Consider the following 15,731-nt stretch of genomic DNA (forward strand, 5'->3'; position numbering starts at 1 on the left):
TGTTTTAGTCGCCCAGTCCAACTCCCTGTGAGCTCACGGACTGTAGCCTGCCAGGCTCCTCTGTCGGGGTTTTCCAGGCAGGAACACTGGAGTGGGTTGCCATTCCCTTCTCCACGGGAGCTTCCCTCCCCAGGGATCAAACCCGGGTCTCCTGCTTGGCGGGTGGGTTCTCTACCACGGAGCCGGTGGGGAAGCGCTCTGATTAGGTGGTCCATGTGCAAAGGGAAGGCTGGGGCGTTTTCTTCGGGGAATTATTTCATCATGCATTGTCCGGAGGTGGTGCTGCTAATGAAGAAGACTGCTGGTTTGCACTCGTCCCTGCCTTTGCCTGGAGTACGTTAGATGAGAACCAGATGTCACCCCTCAGCCCTGCCCGAAACGATCCCACCTGGCTGTCCTGGTCACCACCCGGAGGCGTTTGCTCGCGGTGATGGCACCGGCACGCCGGCGGACCAGGGTCTGCTGGGCGACTGGTCGGTGAGGGGCAAGCACAGCCTGTCTCCCGGCATCTGCACTCGGCACGTCTTGAGCGTGTGAGCCTGCAGTCCTGGTGGGAGGCTGGCAGGACCGCGAGTGCGCGCGCTGTGCCTGAAGAGTATAGCTTAGGTCTCTGGGCCTTCAGCACGGCCCTGCAGCGGTGGGGACTGGGCATACTTCAGCCCAGCACAGGCTTGAGTGGGATGGCGCTCACCTCTGAAGGGAAGAAAGCTCCCTTGGAGGGGCAGGGGCACAGTGCCAGCCCGATGGTCAGCAGTGGTGCCCGGAGCAAAGGGATCTACAGACGGGGAACATGGAGGGTCGGCTTCAGCCGCTTCAAAAACAGGGGAAGAGTGAAGTTCACACCCCGGCCCACACACCTCCACCCTCGCCAGGACGGCCTCTGCGTGGCCCCACGTCCCCTGTACCGCCCCTCACACTCCCTCTCCCTCCTCACCGGGAGCGGGGGCCGTGGAGACGGCAGGGAGGGGAAGGCGCACTCCCCCCAGACCCAGGGCACAGCAGTGTTCACCGGGCCCGTCAGAGAAGGGAGAACGCTGAAGAGGAGTCCAGCGAGAGGTTGGCGGATGGGGAGGTGGGACTTCAGAGCACCCCTCTGCGCAGCCCCCGCCGCGCCCACCTGGCCCCCGCGGTCACGGGCCGCCCGGTGCTTCATGCCCCTTCCTCCAGCTCTGAGGCCGAACAGCGCCCTGGACACCAGAAGGGAAGAGCTGCGGGCTAGCAGAGACACGGGCTGAGCTGTGATTCGGGGATGGATTTTTCCACCCCAGTCGCTGGAGGACAGCAGCAGCAGGCAGCAGATGGCTGGGCAGAGAGTTTGAGAAAGAAGTGTGTGAATCGAGGGATCCAAGACTCCTCCCGAGATCTGGACGCCACCCTGTTTACAGCTCGATGAGCGTCCTTAAGGAACAAGCAAGCACTTCTGTGGGCTCAGTTCAAACGTCTGAGTTTCTTCCCAGGAAAATTCTAGCAGAAACTGGCTTGACGAAACGACTCTTACTTCAAAGCCCTCTACAGAAGTTGGGGGCTCAAAACCAGTCCAGATGCAACAGCTTTGCCATCTCAGTTGGTTTCCTCCCAGAGCATCTTGCTTCCAGGAGGTTTCCAGAATATTTTGGTTTCAAAACTTTGGGGCACAAATTCGAAAAGTGGATTTGAAGTGTCAGGTTTCAAAGTCAGTCAGCTTTGGAAGTGGTCTGGGTTTCTAAAAGGTTTGGTTGAAAAATGTGTGGGTTCTAAATTCTTCCAGAAATGTTTCCCAGAGCACGGAGTTCCCACAGCACTTTGGGAGAAGGGCCGGGGTGTCATGGGGCGTTGGGGCGGGGAGGACCAGCCTGAGCAGGGCCGTCCTGGCCTGGGCAAGGTCTGCTACGCAGCCCGCAGTCGGGCAGGGGAAGGACTTGGGCACACCCGGTCTGCCTCAGGCAGACATGTCTTCAGAAATCCCCTCCTGTGTGTCATTTCTCCTCCAGCCATCCCCACTGGGCACTCTGCTAATGGGTACCGGTCTCTTTGCTGGAGGGCCCCTTTCATTCCTGACCTCAGGTGGTCTGTGGGTGTCATACTCCAAGAAGAAAGCTGCTGTGAGGCTAGACTTTCCAAGGGAGGAGGTCTAATTTGGGAAAAGGCATATTGATGGAAGTGCCAGGGCTTCCTGGAAGGTTCTTATAAAGTTATGGGCTGGACCAGAATCCATAGTCATAGGGATTATTGGCCCCACTTTGCAGATGGGGAAATTGAGACCCAGCAAGGTTGTGATGCCCTGTTCCACCCCCCGCCATTCCTCAGGAACCCAGGTGTTCCGACCCTAACTCCCCGCTGAGCCCCACCCTTCAGCAGAGCGCTTAGGAGCAGCGCCTGCCACCAGACACCTGGCCGGCCCTCCCCAACCTTGGAGGCTTCGGGGTCAGGCCCAGCCTTTGGGAAAAACTTCCCTGAGAGGAGACACTGGCTGGAAGGAAGCAGACAGGCAGGGCCTTGGGATGGCTTGGCCCTCAGGCTGCTGACGATGGAACAGTGGGGAGTTGGCAGGAAGGACACAGCCGATAGCCTGCCGCGGTCCCGGGGTGGAGTGATGTGGGCAACAGTGTTGGCGGGGAGGCCCAGTGCAGGGGGGAGGAGAGGAAAAGGCCCGCAGAGCTGCCCCGCCCTGGGTGTCAGCGCCCGTCTGCAGAGCCAGGAGAGTCTTGCCTTAAATGTGTTAATTAACTTTGGGGCCTCTTCCCGTCCAGTGGAGCTCACACCACGTGGGCAGCAGCCAGGGAGGGCTGGGTGCCCCGCGCTCGGGGCTGCTTCCTCGTCAGCCAAGGTTGCGGGGCGCCCAGGCCGCCTGCTCTCAGCGGCCGTGAGCTCTGCCCAGAGCCAGTTCTGATGCCCCATGAGGGCCATTCTGAGAGCACAATCAGAAGGGCGCCGTTCTAACACAGAGGTATTTGACCAAGAACTTCCTGGTGGCTCACATGATAAAGAATCTGCCTGCAATGCAGGGGACCCAGGTTCCAGCCCTGGGTCAGGAAGATCCCTTGGAGAAGGGAATGGCTACCCACTCCCAGTATTCTTGCCTGGAGAATCCCATGGATATAGGAGCTGGGGTTCTGGTCCATGGAGTTGCAAGGAGTCAGACATGTCTGCGTGACCAACACTCTCACTGTCAACCAGGCACAGAGGCTGCACGCCACCCCCCTAAGGCCTCCTGGGAAGGGGGCGCCCTGCGACAGCTGCTGAGAAGCCAGCCAGCCCTGCTCTCTCTCAGCTGGTACTTCCGGCCTGGCTTATGCCCCCACCTGGAGAGGTAGTTACCTGACAAGGCCTGGAGACGTGCACAGGTGCCAGGTGGAGGCGAGGTGCAAGCCTTGAGTTAGCCTGCTCATATGGCCCAGAGACACGGGTTTTCTGAGCTCCTTGAGGCTGTGGCCATGGTGTTCAGAGAGGGGTCAAGGTGGCCCCATGGGTACCCCACCACAGCCCCGCACGCTGCCTCCCCAGGGCTCCTAGGACCCGGCCGGGCGCCCTCTGCCTTTGCTTTATGCTGGCCTCCAGGGGCGCTGTCCGGATGAGCTGGGCCTGAATGGCAGCGGGGGGCGGCCAGCAGGGAGGCCAGGGACGCTGATTCGGCGCTCTTGGACAGGGGCACTCGTGGGTGTCCCCACCGCCCCAGGCCCTTGTGAGCCTACTCCCACCACGCACAGGGCTGCCAGCGGGCCCCATCTCAGCCGGCGGAGGCCAGGCCCAGGCTCCAGCACCCACCGCGCAAGACAGAGCCTCCTCACAGCCTCCCCTTGGCTGCTCCTGACCCCTCCTGCCCTGGCCGCGGGCCTTCTCCACAGCCCTCCCTCCCTTGTCTCTCCGCCAACAGCCTGTGTCCCCGAGTGGACCCTCTGTGTGCCCGCAGGGAGCCGCATGGGGAGCACGGAGCCTGTTTTGCTGGACTCTCCTTGGAGGCTGTTCCCCCACCTCCCGAATTTGGCTTGTCGAGTAAATAAACACTTCGAACATCTATGCAAGTGAAGGAATTGGCTCCAGAAAACGTTTGAGTGGGAGGAGATCTTGGGGTCATCCCGAACCCATGGCAGGCTCCCTAGCAGATCGGGTCAGCTCTGCCTTGCTCACCTGCCATCACAGGAGGCTCACTACCTCACTGCCCCTGGTGGCTGGGTAACCTCTTCCTAACTCTGAGTCCAGCCTGCCTCTCTCTAGCTCGGAAGCCACACAAGCCTGTGGCCTCTCTCTCATTAGATGGGTTAGATCTCAGAAGACGGCGACTGTGCTCGTCTCCCCAGATTACGGAGAGGCTCGTGTGAAAGCTGGCGAGGGTAGAGGTCGGGACTCCCTGGCTGTCCAGCGGCTAAGGCTCTATCCTCCCAGCGCAGGGGCCCGGTTCCACCCCCTGCCAGGGAGCTGGATCCCGCATGCGGCAACTAAGACTCAGTGCAGCCAAATACATAGTTTTTTTTTTTTTTTTTAAGAGTGATGGTCAGAGCCTGGCCCCAGCCTGTCACTGCTTTGGGGGAATCAGAGATCATAATGCTCAGCTTCTGCCTCTGCTTTCTGAGGACACTTTGAGACAGGCACGCGAAAGATGCTGTAGGCTTTCTGAGGGGCTTCGGGAAACTCCAAACCTCTCAGCTGGTGAAGACGCCAGGATGTGCTCTGCTCAGCAGAGTGGTCACGTGAATGGAAACACGTTCTGTCCTGGCCGAACACCTCGGGTGTTGTGTAAGAACTGGCTGTCGCAGCATCCCCTTTCCCCAGCCTTTCTCCAAGCCCTGTGCACTCGGAGGGTATGAAGGCAGTAGCTGGCATGCAGCCTGGTGCGTACGTGTGTGTGTGTGTGCGTGCATGCGTGCGTGCGTGCATGCGTGAACTCCTGCCAGAGAGGGAGGGTGGTCGGGACCAGCCGGAGTGCAGGAAAATGCAGCAACTGCCGCCTGTACTGGTTGTGATCAAGGGAGCAGGGGGAGGCACGCAGAGCCTTTCCTCGGGCTCGAGGATGGGGCTGGCGGCCGTCCACCAGCGAGTGTGGAGCTTCAGCAGGCACCCCAGGGAACCCTGTGGCTCTAACGACTTCTGGGAGGGGCCTCTATAGGGCGAGGTTGTGTCCACCTCCCCCCGGTGTGGTCAGACTCTTCCCCCTAGCTGGCATCAGCTGCCAAGAGAGTGAGTGACCGAGTGGATACAGGAGGCCACTGCCGAAACCTGCTGCAGGGACGGGCTCTGAGAGCTGCCCTGGCCTTCAAGGTGGCCTCACCTCCTCCTGGAAGCCCCCTGGTTTCTTCCCCTTTTCTGTGATAGCCAGGACCTCGCCTTCCCCGAATCTCCCCACGCTTGACCTCCACTCCTCTCCCGACTTCAGCTGCCACCTGTGGCTTGTCTGCCCCCGTGATGGACAGTCCTGAACTCGCCCGGCCGCGTTCCCTTGGGGCTCGCTCTCTTCCTTTCCGTCTGCGAGGAGGGCCCCTCCCTGCTCTGGGCCCTCCTGGGGAGTCCCAGGAGATGTGTGGCTGTCTCCCCAGCTACTCCTGAGGAATGAATGAAGCAGACAGTTCTCTCTCTTGTTTTTTTACCAGAGTCAGGGCAGCGGGAGGGGGGCTGGACAGGAGGGGCTGTGGGGGCAGCTGTGTGGCCCCTGCTCACGAGGGCGGCATGGCCGCGATCACAGGCCCTACTGACCCATCGGGTAAAAGGAGGCACCTCTTCCTCGGCTGCTGACTTTGATTAAGTTTTGTTTAAAAAAAAAAAAAATTCGTGTTCATGAAAAGCAGCACAAGAATAGAGTTCAGAGTACTGAGTTTTTCAGACAAAACCAAGATTTTGCGGATATTCTTCCTTTTATCGGCCGCTCTCTTCCAGGTGCCCTGGGGGTAAAGAACCCATCTGCCAGTGCAGGAGATGCAAGAGACACAGGTCTGATCTCTGGGTCGGGAAGAGCCCCTGGAGGAGGAAACGGCAGCCCACTCCAGTACTCTTGCCTGGAGAATTCCATGGACAGAGGAGCCTGGCAGGCTGCAGTCCATGGGGTTCCGAAGGAGTCAGACAGGACTGAGTGACTGAGCGCAACTCAGCTGTTCCGGGAGGGACGTACTTGGCCATCATTTATCAAGGTTTCCTTGTCACCCGCCAGGTGCTGTCTCATTGAACCTTTCCAACAACCCTTTGAACCACGGGTTAATTTAAAATTTTCTTATAACTTCCCTAAAAACTAAACTAAAAGAAGTGAAATTAATTTTAGCAGTATATTTGACTCAATATATCCAAAATGTTATTTCAATTTGTGAATCATATAAAAATTATTGTAAGCTATTTTATAGCCTGAGTGTCTAAATTATTTTTTTATACTAAGACTTCCACATCCAGTGTGTATTTTATACTCACAGCATATACCAGTTCAGGCCAGCCACGTTTCAAGTGCTCAGCTCAGTTCAGTCGCTCAGTCGTGTCCGACTCTGCTACCCCATGGACTACAGCACGCCAGGCCTCCCTGTCCATCAGCAACTCCCGGAGTTGACCCAAACTCATGTCCGTTGAGTCAGTGATGCCATTAAGTGCTCAGGCAGCCAGAAGTGGCCAGAGGCCGCCATAATAGACCGTGTAGGTTTGAGGAGTGGGCTCCGTAGCTGTCTCAGTTTCACAGATAAGGAAAGTGAAGCGAGAGAGGGATTTGACCAAGATCGAAGTCCTCCAGGCCGCGGCCCAGCAGCTGCGCCAGGATTTTGGCTCCATTCAGGCAGGAACCTTCCCAGGGGCCAAGCACCAGCCGGCCCTGAAGCCCAGGGCTTTCCCTACCCTTCTCCCGCTGCCATGGGCACAAGCGAGGTCCCCTCTGGGATGGGGGCTCAGCCCCCGCACACACTTGTCCACTTGTGGGGGCCCCGACAGAGGTGGGTCTGTGTGTCTTTTGTCCATCTTCTCACTGACTTTTTTAAATGACCCCAGGGCTTTCCCTACCCTTCTCCCGCTGCCATGGGCACAAGCGAGGTCCCCTCAGGGGAGGTGTGTGTGCTCAGCTGCTTCAGTCGTGCCCGACTCTATGTATGCGAGCCCGACTCTGTGTGTGCGAGCCCGACTCTGTGTGCGAGCCCGACTCTGTGTGTGCGAGCCCGACTCTGTGTGTGCGAGCCTGACTCTGTGCCCGACTGTGTGTGCGAGCCCAACTCTGTGTGTGAGCCCGACTCTGTGCCCGACTCTGTGTGCCAGCCCGACTCTGTGCCCGACTCTGTGTGCGAGCCCGACTTTGTGCCCAACTCTGTGTGCGAGCCCGACTCTGTGTGTGCAAGCCCGACTCTGTGTGTGAGCCCGACGCTGTGTGTGTGAGCCCGACGCTGTGTGTGTGAGCCCGACGCTGTGTGTGCGAGCCCGACGCTGTGTGTGCGAGCCCGACGCTGTGTGTGCGAGCCCAGCTCTGTTTGTGAGCCCGACGCTGTGTGTGCGAGCCCGACGCTGTGTGTGCGAGCCCGACGCTGTGTGTGCGAGCCCAGCTCTGTGTGCGAGCCCGACGCTGTGTGTGCGAGCCCGACTCTGTGTGTGTGAGCCCGACGCTGTGTGTGCGAGCCCGACGCTGTGTGTGCGAGCCCGACGCTGTGTGTGCGAGCCCAGCTCTGTGTGCGAGCCCGACTCTGTGTGTGCAAGCCCGACTCTGTGTGTGAGCCCGACGCTGTGTGTGCGAGCCCGGCTCTGTGTACGAGCCCGACGCTGTGTGTGCGAGCCCGACGCTGTGTGTGCGAGCCCGACGCTGTGTGTGCGAGCCCAGCTCTGTGTGTGAGCCCGACGCTGTGTGTGCGAGCCCGACTCTGTGTGTGTGAGCCCGACGCTGTGTGTGCGAGCCCGACGCTGTGTGTGCGAGCCCGACGCTGTGTGTGCGAGCCCGACGCTGTGTGTGCGAGCCCGGCTCTGTGTGCGAGCCCGACGCTGTGTGTGCGAGCCCGTGGACTGTAGCCCGCCAGGCTCCTCTGCTCATGAGATTCTCTGGGCAAGAGTACTGGAGGGGATAGGCATTTCCTTCTCCGGGGGATCTTCCTGACCCGGGGAGTGAACCCGCGTCTTGCCAGGCGGGTTCTTCACCGCGAGCGCCGCGTGGGACCTCTGGGGAGGGGTCCAGCAGGCGAGGTGACCGGGCCCCTGGGTCGGCTCCGGGCGGGGTTTGCCTGTGTCCCCATGACTCCCGCCAGGGGGCAGCCTCGGGTCAGGAATACCGCCTGCCGGGCAGGGCCTTTGCTGGGAAATCCAAGGGCCTTTCCAAGGGGCTCGGGCAGTTCCCGGGCCTGGTGAAACTCTCCGCAGTGGCGGGCTGGCAGGAGAGGGGCGCCCTCTCATTCAGCTCCATTACTTGCTCTCTGTGGAGGTCACTCCCCACCTCGGGCCCCTGTTGAGGGATCCTGGAGACGTGTGGTTTGGCCTCCCCGGGTCCTGAAGCCCCATGGGCGTGGCCGCAGGACCCCCAGGCCCGAGTTGGTCCTTGGGCCTCCTCTGTTGGGGGTGACCTAGAGTACAGGCGCGTGCACGCGCTCCGGACGGGGCTCAGCCCCCTCACACACTTGTCCAGTTGTGGGGGCCCCGACAGAAGTGGGTCTGGGTGTCTTTTGTCCGTCTTCTCCCTGACTTTTTTTAATGTGGAGTTTCGCGAGTTCTTACAAATCCTGGAAACGAGTCTTTTGTCAGCTGTGAGGTTTGCAAATATTTGCTCCTACTCCGCAAGTGTGCGTCTTTTTGTCCTTTAAGAGGGTCTTTTGCAGAGCAGGAGGTTTTTTAAAACTTTTGATGAGATTCAACTTATTCATTTTGTTTTTAATGGACTATGACTTCCAAGGACTTGCACCAAGTCCTGGGTCCCAAAGCTCCCCTATGCCATCTTCTGTAAGTTTTCTATTATACACTTAAATCCATGATTAATTTGAGTTGATTTTTAAAAATAAATTGTGATGCTTAGATTGAAGTTTGCATTAAAAAAGAAAATTATCTCTTTTAGGCTGTGCTGGGTGGGCTTTCTCAGGTACAGTGAGCAGGGCCTTCTCTTGCACCATGCACAGGCACTGGGCGTGAGACCTTTAGCGGTTGGTTTGAAGGCTTAGTGGCCCCGTGGCCTGTGGGGTCTTCCCCGACCAGGGCCGACCTGGCGCCCCTTGCATGGCGAGGCGGATCCTCGGCCACTGGACCACCAGCGATGCCATGAAGTCCACTGTTTCTGCCTGTGGCTTGTCAGTTGTTCCAGTGTTGTTTACTGAAAAGGCAATCTTGCCTGCACTGAATTGCTTTTGCACTTTCGTGGAGAATCAGCTGGCTGCGCTCACGCAGTGCTCTCCCGAGCTCTCTGTTGCTCCCTCCACCTGCGTGCCTGCCCTCCACCCACGCCTGGCACTGATCTGTCGCCCGTCCAGGAAGGCTTGAAACAGCAGAGTGAGTCTGCTCCTTTTCGTCTTCTTCAGAATTGTTTGAGCTGAGTTCCTTTGTCTTTCCACATAAATTTTAGTGTACTTTTTTCTGTTTCTACAAAAAATATTGCTGGGATCTTTGCAGGAATTGCATTAATCTGTATAGCAACTTAGGGAGAAATGACATCTTTACTATCTTGAGCCTTATATTCCATGAGAAAAATGTGTCTCCCCACTGTTAAGTCTTTTGTCTCTTTCTTTGGTATTTTGTAGTTTGCAGCATAAACGTCCTATACGTATTTTGTTAGATTTGCATCTGTGTGAGTGTGCTACGTCACTTCAGTCGTGTCTGACTCTTTGCAACCCCATGGACTGTAGCCTGCCAGGCACCTCTATCCATGGGATTCTCCAGGCAAGCATACTGAAGTGGGTTGCCATGCCCTCCCCATGGTTTCGACCCAGGGATCAAACCCACAGCTCTTGCGTCTCCCGCACTGGCAGGCGGACTCTTCACCACTAGCGCCACCTGGGAAGCTCTAGACTGGAATCTTGAGCTTTTATTTTTAGTGATTATAAATGGTATTGTATTTTTCACACAGTAAAATAATATAACAAACACAGATACTATAATACCACAAAATAATACACGTTTGTTCCTTTAAAAAAACAGGTTTGTTGACGAGGTAAAATTAACATCACACAAAATGTACCCTTTGGACATGATTTCTAGTAGATTTACAGGATCGTACAACCATAACCATGAGTCAGTTGTAGAACGTTTCCATCACACCAAAAGCTCCTCCAAGCCCGTTTAGCCCGCTCCACGTCTGCTGGCATCCCAGGAAGTCACTGACCTGCTTTCTGTCTCCATCGTCTACCTTCTCTAAGCGTTTGATTTGACGGAATCATGCAGTGTTGGGAGTCCTGTGTGTCTGCTTCACTCAGCCTGTTTCTGTGTTGGGAGTCCTGTGTGTCTGGCTTCATCAGCCTGTTTCTGTGTTGGGAGTCCTGTGTGTCTGGCTTCATCAGCCTGTTTCTGTGTTGGGAGTCCTGTGTGTCTGCTTCACTCAGCCTGTTTCTGTGTTGGGAGTCCTGTGTGTCTGGCTTCATCAGCCTGTTTCTGTGTTGGGAGTCCTGTGTGTCTGCTTCACTCAGCCTGTTTCTGTGTTGGGAGTCCTGTGTGTCTGGCTTCATCAGCCTGTTTCTGTGTTGGGAGTCCTGTGTGTCTGGCTTCACTCAGCCTGTTTCTGTGTTGGGAGTCCTGTGTGTCTGCTTCACTCAGCCTGTTTCTGTGTTGGGAGTCCTGTGTGTCTGGCTTCATCAGCCTGTTTCTGTGTTGGGAGTCCTGTGTGTCTGCTTTGCTCAGCCTGTTTCTGTGTTGGGAGTCCTGTGTGTCTGGCTTCATCAGCCTGTTTCTGTGTTGGGAGTCCTGTGTGTCTGGCTTCATCAGCCTGTTTCTGTGTTGGGAGTCCTGTGTGTCTGGCTTCATCAGCCTGTTTCTGTGTTGGGAGTCCTGTGTGTCTGGCTTCATCAGCCTGTTTCTGTGTTGGGAGTCCTGTGTGTCTGGCTTCGCTCAGCCTGTTTCTGTGTTGGGAGTCCTGTGTGTCTGCTTCACTCAGCCTGTTTCTGTGTTGGGAGTCCTGTGTGTCTGGTTTCATTAGCCTGTTTCTGTGTTGGGAGTCCTGTGTGTCTGGCTTCATTAGCCTGTTTCTGTGTTGGGAGTCCTGTGTGTCTGGCTTCATCAGCCTGTTTCTGTGTTGGGAGTCCTGTGTGTCTGGCTTCATCAGCCTGTTTCTGTGTTGGGAGTCCTGTGTGTCTGGCTTCATTAGCCTGTTTCTGTGTTGGGAGTCCTGTGTGTCTGGCTTCATTAGCCTGTTTCTGTGTTGGGAGTCCTGTGTGTCTGGCTTCATCAGCCTGTTTCTCTGTTGGGAGTCCTGTGTGTCTGGCTTCATCAGCCTGTTTCTCTGTTGGGAGTCCTGTGTGTCTGGCTTCACTCAGCCTGTTTCTGTGTTGGGAGTCCTATGTGTCTGCTTCGTTCAGCCTGTTTCTGTGTTGGGAGTCCTGTGTGTCTGGCTTCATTAGCCTGTTTCTGTGTTGGGAGTCCTATGTGTCTGCTTCGCTCAGCCTGTTTCTGTGTTGGGAGTCCTGTGTGTCTGGCTTCATCAGCCTGTTTCTGTGTTTGGAGTCCTGTGTGTCTGGCTTCACTCAGCCTGTTTCTGTGTTGGGAGTCCTGTGTGTCTGGTTTCATTAGCTTGTTTCCGTGTTGGGAGTCCTGTGTGTCTGGCTTTATCAGCCTGTTTCCGTGTTGGGAGTCCTGTGTGACTGCTTCACTCAGCCTGTTTCTGTGTTGGGAGTCCTATGTGTCTGCTTTGCTCAGCCTGTTTCTGTGTTGGGAGTCCTGTGTGTCTGCTTCACTCAGCCTGTTTCTGTGTTGGGAGTCCTGTGTGTCTGGCTTCATCAGCCTGTTTCTGTGTTGGGAGTCCTGTGTGTCTGCTTCACTCAGCCTGTTTCTGTGTTGGGAGTCCTGTGTGTCTGGCTTCATCAGCCTGTTTCTGTGTTGGGAGTCCTGTGTGTCTGGCTTCACTCAGCCTGTTTCTGTGTTGGGAGTCCTGTGTGTCTGCTTCACTCAGCCTGTTTCTGTGTTGGGAGTCCTGTGTGTCTGGCTTCATCAGCCTGTTTCTGTGTTGGGAGTCCTGTGTGTCTGCTTTGCTCAGCCTGTTTCTGTGTTGGGAGTCCTGTGTGTCTGGCTTCATCAGCCTGTTTCTGTGTTGGGAGTCCTGTGTGTCTGGCTTCATCAGCCTGTTTCTGTGTTGGGAGTCCTGTGTGTCTGGCTTCATCAGCCTGTTTCTGTGTTGGGAGTCCTGTGTGTCTGGCTTCATCAGCCTGTTTCTGTGTTGGGAGTCCTGTGTGTCTGGCTTCGCTCAGCCTGTTTCTGTGTTGGGAGTCCTGTGTGTCTGCTTCACTCAGCCTGTTTCTGTGTTGGGAGTCCTGTGTGTCTGGTTTCATTAGCCTGTTTCTGTGTTGGGAGTCCTGTGTGTCTGGCTTCATTAGCCTGTTTCTGTGTTGGGAGTCCTGTGTGTCTGGCTTCATCAGCCTGTTTCTGTGTTGGGAGTCCTGTGTGTCTGGCTTCATCAGCCTGTTTCTGTGTTGGGAGTCCTGTGTGTCTGGCTTCACTCAGCCTGTTTCTGTGTTGGGAGTCCTATGTGTCTGCTTTGTTCAGCCTGTTTCTGTGTTGGGAGTCCTGTGTGTCTGGCTTCATCAGCCTGTTTCTGTGTTGGGAGTCCTGTGTGTCTGGCTTCATCAGCCTGTTTCTGTGTTGGGAGTCCTGTGTGTCTGGCTTCATCAGCCTGTTTCTGTGTTGGGAGTCCTGTGTGTCTGGCTTCATCAGCCTGTTTCTGTGTTGGGAGTCCTGTGTGTCTGGCTTCATCAGCCTGTTTCTGTGTTGGGAGTCCTGTGTGTCTGGCTTCACTCAGCCTGTTTCTGTGTTGGGAGTCCTATGTGTCTGCTTTGTTCAGCCTGTTTCTGTGTTGGGAGTCCTGTGTGTCTGGCTTCATCAGCCTGTTTCTGTGTTGGGAGTCCTATGTGTCTGCTTCGCTCAGCCTGTTTCTGTGTTGGGAGTCCTGTGTGTCTGGCTTCATCAGCCTGTTTCTGTGTTGGGAGTCCTGTGTGTCTGCTTCACTCAGCCTGTTTCTGTGTTGGGAGTCCTATGTGTCTGCTTCGCTCAGCCTGTTTCTGTGTTGGGAGTCCTGTGTGTCTGGCTTCATTAGCCTGTTTCTGTGTTGGGAGTCCTGTGTGTCTGGCTTCATTAGCCTGTTTCTGTGTTGGGAGTCCTGTGTGTCTGGCTTCATCAGCCTGTTTCTGTGTTGGGAGTCCTGTGTGTCTGGCTTCATCAGCCTGTTTCTGTGTTGGGAGTCCTGTGTGTCTGGCTTCACTCAGCCTGTTTCTGTGTTGGGAGTCCTATGTGTCTGCTTCGTTCAGCCTGTTTCTGTGTTGGGAGTCCTGTGTGTCTGGCTTCATTAGCCTGTTTCTGTGTTGGGAGTCCTATGTGTCTGCTTCGCTCAGCCTGTTTCTGTGTTGGGAGTCCTGTGTGTCTGGCTTCATCAGCCTGTTTCTGTGTTTGGAGTCCTGTGTGTCTGGCTTCACTCAGCCTGTTTCTGTGTTGGGAGTCCTGTGTGTCTGGTTTCATTAGCTTGTTTCCGTGTTGGGAGTCCTGTGTGTCTGGCTTTATCAGCCTGTTTCCGTGTTGGGAGTCCTGTGTGACTGCTTCACTCAGCCTGTTTCTGTGTTGGGAGTCCTATGTGTCTGCTTTGCTCAGCCTGTTTCTGTGTTGGGAGTCCTGTGTGTCTGCTTCACTCAGCCTGTTTCTGTGTTGGGAGTCCTGTGTGTCTGGCTTCATCACCCTTTTCTGTGTTGGGAGTCCTGTGTGTCTGCTTCACTCAGCCTGTTTCTGTGTTGGGAGTCCTGTGTGTCTGGCTTCATCAGCCTGTTTCTGTGTTGGGAGTCCTGTGTGTCTGGCTTCATTAGCCTGTTTCTGTGTTGGGAGTCCTGTGTGTCTGCTTCACTCAGCCTGTTTCTGTGTTGGGAGTCCTGTGTGTCTGGCTTCATCAGCCTGTTTCTGTGTTGGGAGTCCTGTGTGTCTGCTTTGCTCAGCCTGTTTCTGTGTTGGGAGTCCTGTGTGTCTGGCTTCATCAGCCTGTTTCTGTGTTGGGAGTCCTGTGTGTCTGGCTTCATCAGCCTGTTTCTGTGTTGGGAGTCCTGTGTGTCTGGCTTCATCAGCCTGTTTCTGTGTTGGGAGTCCTGTGTGTCTGGCTTCATCAGCCTGTTTCTGTGTTGGGAGTCCTGTGTGTCTGGCTTCGCTCAGCCTGTTTCTGTGTTGGGAGTCCTGTGTGTCTGCTTCACTCAGCCTGTTTCTGTGTTGGGAGTCCTGTGTGTCTGGTTTCATTAGCCTGTTTCTGTGTTGGGAGTCCTGTGTGTCTGGCTTCATTAGCCTGTTTCTGTGTTGGGAGTCCTGTGTGTCTGGCTTCATCAGCCTGTTTCTGTGTTGGGAGTCCTGTGTGTCTGGCTTCATCAGCCTGTTTCTGTGTTGGGAGTCCTGTGTGTCTGGCTTCACTCAGCCTGTTTCTGTGTTGGGAGTCCTATGTGTCTGCTTTGTTCAGCCTGTTTCTGTGTTGGGAGTCCTGTGTGTCTGGCTTCATCAGCCTGTTTCTGTGTTGGGAGTCCTGTGTGTCTGGCTTCATCAGCCTGTTTCTGTGTTGGGAGTCCTGTGTGTCTGGCTTCATCAGCCTGTTTCTGTGTTGGGAGTCCTGTGTGTCTGGCTTCATCAGCCTGTTTCTGTGTTGGGAGTCCTGTGTGTCTGGCTTCATCAGCCTGTTTCTGTGTTGGGAGTCCTGTGTGTCTGGCTTCATCAGCCTGTTTCTGTGTTGGGAGTCCTGTGTGTCTGGCTTCGCTCAGCCTGTTTCTGTGTTGGGAGTCCTGTGTGTCTGCTTCACTCAGCCTGTTTCTGTGTTGGGAGTCCTGTGTGTCTGGTTTCATTAGCCTGTTTCTGTGTTGGGAGTCCTGTGTGTCTGGCTTCATTAGCCTGTTTCTGTGTTGGGAGTCCTGTGTGTCTGGCTTCATCAGCCTGTTTCTGTGTTGGGAGTCCTGTGTGTCTGGCTTCATCAGCCTGTTTCTGTGTTGGGAGTCCTGTGTGTCTGGCTTCACTCAGCCTGTTTCTGTGTTGGGAGTCCTATGTGTCTGCTTTGTTCAGCCTGTTTCTGTGTTGGGAGTCCTGTGTGTCTGGCTTCATCAGCCTGTTTCTGTGTTGGGAGTCCTATGTGTCTGCTTCGCTCAGCCTGTTTCTGTGTTGGGAGTCCTGTGTGTCTGGCTTCATCAGCCTGTTTCTGTGTTGGGAGTCCTGTGTGTCTGCTTCACTCAGCCTGTTTCTGTGTTGGGAGTCCTATGTGTCTGCTTCGCTCAGCCTGTTTCTGTGTTGGGAGTCCTGTGTGTCTGGCTTCATCAGCCTGTTTCTGTGTTGGGAGTCCTGTGTGTCTGGCTTCATCAGCCTGTTTCTGTGTTGGGAGTCCTGTGTGTCTGGCTTCATTAGCCTGTTTCTGTGTTGGGAGTCCTGTGTGTCTGGCTTCATCAGCCTGTTTCTGTGTTGGGAGTCCTGTGTGTCTGGCTTCATCAGCCTGTTTCTGTGTTGGGAGTCCTGTGTGTCTGGCTTCACTCAGCCTGTTTCTGTGTTGGGAGTCCTGTGTGTCTGCTTCGTTCAGCCTGTTTCTGTGTTGGGAGTCCTGTGTGTCTGGCTTCATTAGCCTGTTTCTGTGTTGGGAGTCCTATGTGTCTGCTTCGCTCAGCCTGTTTCTGTGTTGGGAGTCCTGTGTGTCTGGC

Source organism: Capricornis sumatraensis, chromosome 3 (genome assembly GCF_032405125.1).
Source record: "Capricornis sumatraensis isolate serow.1 chromosome 3, serow.2, whole genome shotgun sequence".
Taxonomy (NCBI): Eukaryota; Metazoa; Chordata; class Mammalia; order Artiodactyla; family Bovidae; genus Capricornis; species Capricornis sumatraensis.